Here is a 4,371-nt window from a genome sequence, read left to right on the forward strand (position 1 = left end):
ATCCCATGAAGGGCAAGGCCAAGTTTTAAATAAGTATTGTTTAGAAAGGTGCTTAGAGGGAAACATTAGAAACCTCTATTGTTAAAGCATCTTTTAGTCTTTAGTTAAGAGTCTTAGGGGGGGTGTATTAGTAGATAGGTGTAGGAGTAAATAAGGAGGTGCCAAATTGAGAGAAAGGATCACACCTTCCTCATGCCTTGTTTTAGGCGCAAATTCTAGAAGCTTTTTGGGAGGGAGTTTTTTTGAATTTGTGTAGCTTACATTTCAGCACCTTAGGCTATAAATAGAGGTGCTCTCTTTGTAAAATTCAGATTTGAATTCATCTAAAGAAACTATACTCAAAATTGGAGTGAGCATTTGGAGAGCTTTTGAGCTTCTACTCTAGTCTTATCTTGAAGGACCATGGTTTCCTCAAGTGGCGGCTTCCACACTCATCTAGGAGCATCCATACTTCTAGTGGCGTGATCATCCAACCTATCTTCCATCTTCATGAGCATTCTCTTCTCCTTCCTTTCTTCTCTTTCAATTACTCTTGTTGTCTTGTGTTCTTGAGCATTTTTTTGGTTCGGCTGTCCTTAATTTTCCAGCACCTATGTTTTGGTTTTCTAAATTATGTTCGGTACATTTGTTTGTGGTTTAATTCTGTTCGGTCTTCTCTTTTATAATTCCTTTGTTGATTCAATTTGACAATATTTGGTTCATCCAAATGAGTTTGGGAATTGGTACTTGTATTGGTGAGTTCTTGACTTAGAACCATGATCCAACTTCTAAGAAAGTGCCTCTATATTTTCCAGCTCAAGGTGATTCCTCAAAGTGTCAAGAATCTTGTTCTATGTGGCTATTGGAATCACATCATGTGGTATCAGAGCCTATCATATTGCCAAGGCCTTCCTAAAAGAAGATGAGAAGCTTCCTTGGGCACAACATCACATAAAACCTCATCTTTATACTTTCCTATAGCGAAGTTAATGAGGACTTGTTTATTCACCATGATTTCACCTACTTCACTAAGCCATTGTAATTTGTAGGGCTTGGTATGAGAGATAGTGGGTAAGGCTAACTTCTCCACAACTCTTGTACTAGCCACATTAGTGCAACTTCCCCCATCAATAATCAAGGAACATAACTTGTTGTTGATAAGACATCGGGTGTGAAAAATATTTTCTCTTTGAGTATCATTCAAAGATTTTGGAATTGTGCCCAACATACGTCTTACCATCAATAAGTCACCTTCACAAGGACTTTCACTCTCATTTTCACTTGATGGTCTAGAAGGTGAAGAATGCCTAGGTGAAGTGGAATCATGCTCACTAACTACAATGCCTTCATGCATGTACATACTTCTTTTAGAAGGGCAATTAGCAGCAATGTGACCATATCCCAAACATTTAAAACACTTTTGACTAGACGATTTAATTTGGGATTTAGGCCTAGAAGTAGATGGCGTAGGATCCTTGGGTTTGAAAGAAGAATCTTTGGAAGGATGTTTAGAAAAAGAATTTTTGGTTCTCCAAGACTTGGAGTAGTATCCATCATTGGAAGCATTTTTGAAAGAGTTTTTCTTAGCAAGTTGGGCTTCCACCTTCATTACAAGATGAACTAAAGAGCCCAATGATGAATACTCTTGTAACTCAACAAAGTCTTGAATATCCTTCCTAAGACCACTCACAAACCTAGCAATCATAGCTTCCTCACTTTCCTCTAATTCAATTTTAAGCACAAGCGTTTCTAGCTCTTTATAATATTCATCCACATTTAGCGTGCCTTGTTGAAACCGTTGGAGTCTCAACATGAGGTCTTTCCTAAAATGTGGGGGCACAAATCTAGCGCGCATTTGATCCTTTAAAGAGTTCCAAGAGTCCACGGGAGGACCCTTGTGATAGATAATGTCCTTTACAATTCCATGCCACCATTTCATGGCATAATCACTAAACTCTAGGGTGGCTAGCTTAAGCTTATGCTCATCTTGGATCTCATGGATCTCAAATATTTGTTCACACTTAGCCTCCCAATCTAAATATACATTAGGATCACTTGAGCCATTGAAACAAGGAAGCTTGACCGAAGGTAGCCTAGCCTTTGCATCTTGGTAGTAGCCATTGCCATAGTGAGGTCTCTCCCCTTGGTTGTGATGTCTATGTCCAAGGAATTGGGGTGGAGGTCTCCTTCTCCTATGCTCATCTTCACGGCCAACATCATTTGAAGAAGGAGATGGTCTAGATTGTTGGACCTCCATCTTTTGCATTTTCTCTTCCAACCTTCTAATTGTTCTTTGAGCTTCATGTAATTCCCCAAGAATTGAAGCTTTGGAAGGAGAATTCTGCTTGTAGGATGCATCACTTGAAAATCCAGCCATGTGTAATTAAAAACAGCAAACACACAAAACAGCAAACAAGTTAAAAAAAAAAAAATTAGCAAAAACAGTGAGCTATAATGAAACTGCCGAAGTGAACTTAAGGCTGAAAAAGATATCACTCTCAAAGAAATAATGTTCTTGCTCCAATCTGATCTTGAGGCCTTGGAATCCTCAAATGAAATATGTCAAAGCAAGCACACCAATCTTAAGAGCAAACCACCACAAAACCAAAGAAACAATAAAGACAAACAAGAAAAGGTATAAGCAAGGAAAAGGTAATTGCAAAAGGAATACTATATGTAAGACAAACTCAAAGAGTAAGAATGAAAGACAATCAAGAAAATAAAGAACTCAATGAGAAAAGTAGGCACACAAAAGAATACCTAAGGAAAAGCACTAGAGTAGATGAAGAAAACAAAAAAATTTAGCTACTGGAAATTTTTTTTTTTATGCAAACTGTGTTTGATATTCACTGATTTAACTGGAACGTTGTAGAGCGAACTGGATTATGAAATTTATACCACAGAAACTTCAAGATGTTAACTCAATAATGGCACTGGAATCAATTAAAAAAAGTAAGCCAATTGAGAGAAATAAATTTTTTAAAATCACTGCCAGATTACCGTATTATTTTCGGCAGGAATGTACACTTTTTTTATTTTATTTATCATTTTTTGTGTACTTCATATTTTTGAATGATTCTTTTTTCTATTCTTTTCTAACACTTTGAATATCTCAAATCCAGAATTTCAGAATTTTACAGTACGTAAATCAGTTGCAATAAGGAAAAACAGTAAGCACTTTTTTCAGAAACAGAGGAATCCTAATAGGAATAAAAAAACAGGATGATGAACTAGCAAAGACATAATAGAAAATGATGTATTGGAACTTGTATAGGTCTAGAATACAAGTATGAACTCAATTCTAAAAAGAAAATGCACAAAGGATCAACATCAATTCAGAAAATTATATGACACTAAAGCAAGAAACAATCAAAACAATAAAAGTACTACTAGAAGTAATGACATATATGGAATAACATGACTAAGACAAAACTTGACATGATTCAAAAATTAAAAGACACAACACAAATTGTAACAAGGGAAAGGAAGCTTAAGGTAAACTCTAGGAAGGATAATGTCATTCCAAAAGAGCAACCATACTCATAAGAATTATGAGTGCCATAAACCTTTCCTCAAACACTTGGAGCAAAAGAAAAACAGCAAGAAAACTCAATGAAAATTCTAAAACAGAAACTTAAATTGCAAGAAATTAAAGAGCTCTTGAAATTAAAGTGCACACAACTCAACAATTAAACAAGAATGAACCTAAGACTCATGATACCACATGATGTGATTCCAATAGCCACATAGAACAAGATTCTTGACACTTTGAGGAATCACCTTGAGCTGGAAAATATAGAGGCACTTTCTTAGAAGTTGGATCATGGTTCTAAGTCAAGAACTCACCAATACAAGTACCAATTCCCAAACTCATTTGGATGAACCAAATATTGTCAAATTGAATCAACAAAGGAATTATAAAAGAGAAGACCGAACAGAATTAAACCACAAACAAATGTACCGAACAGAATTTAGAAAACCAAAACATAGGTGCTGGAAAATTAAGGACAGCCGAACCAAAAAAATGCTCAAGAACACAAGACAACAAGAGTAATTGAAAGAGAAGAAAGGAAGGAGAAGAGAATGCTCATGAAGATGGAAGATAGGTTGGATGATCACGCCACTAGAAGTATGGATGCTCCTAGATGAGTGTGGAAGCCGCCACTTGAGGAAACCATGGTCCTTCAAGATAAGACTAGAGTAGAAGCTCAAAAGCTCTCCAAATGCTCACTCCAATTTTGAGTATAGTTTCTTTAGATGAATTCAAATCTGAATTTTACAAAGAGAGCACCTCTATTTATAGCCTAAGGTGCTGAAATGTAAGCTACACAAATTCAAAAAAACTCCCTCCCAAAAAGCTTCTAGAATTTGCGCCTAAAACAAGGCATGAGG

Source organism: Phaseolus vulgaris, chromosome 11 (assembly GCF_000499845.2).
Source record: "Phaseolus vulgaris cultivar G19833 chromosome 11, P. vulgaris v2.0, whole genome shotgun sequence".
NCBI classification, from domain to species: domain Eukaryota; kingdom Viridiplantae; phylum Streptophyta; class Magnoliopsida; order Fabales; family Fabaceae; genus Phaseolus; species Phaseolus vulgaris.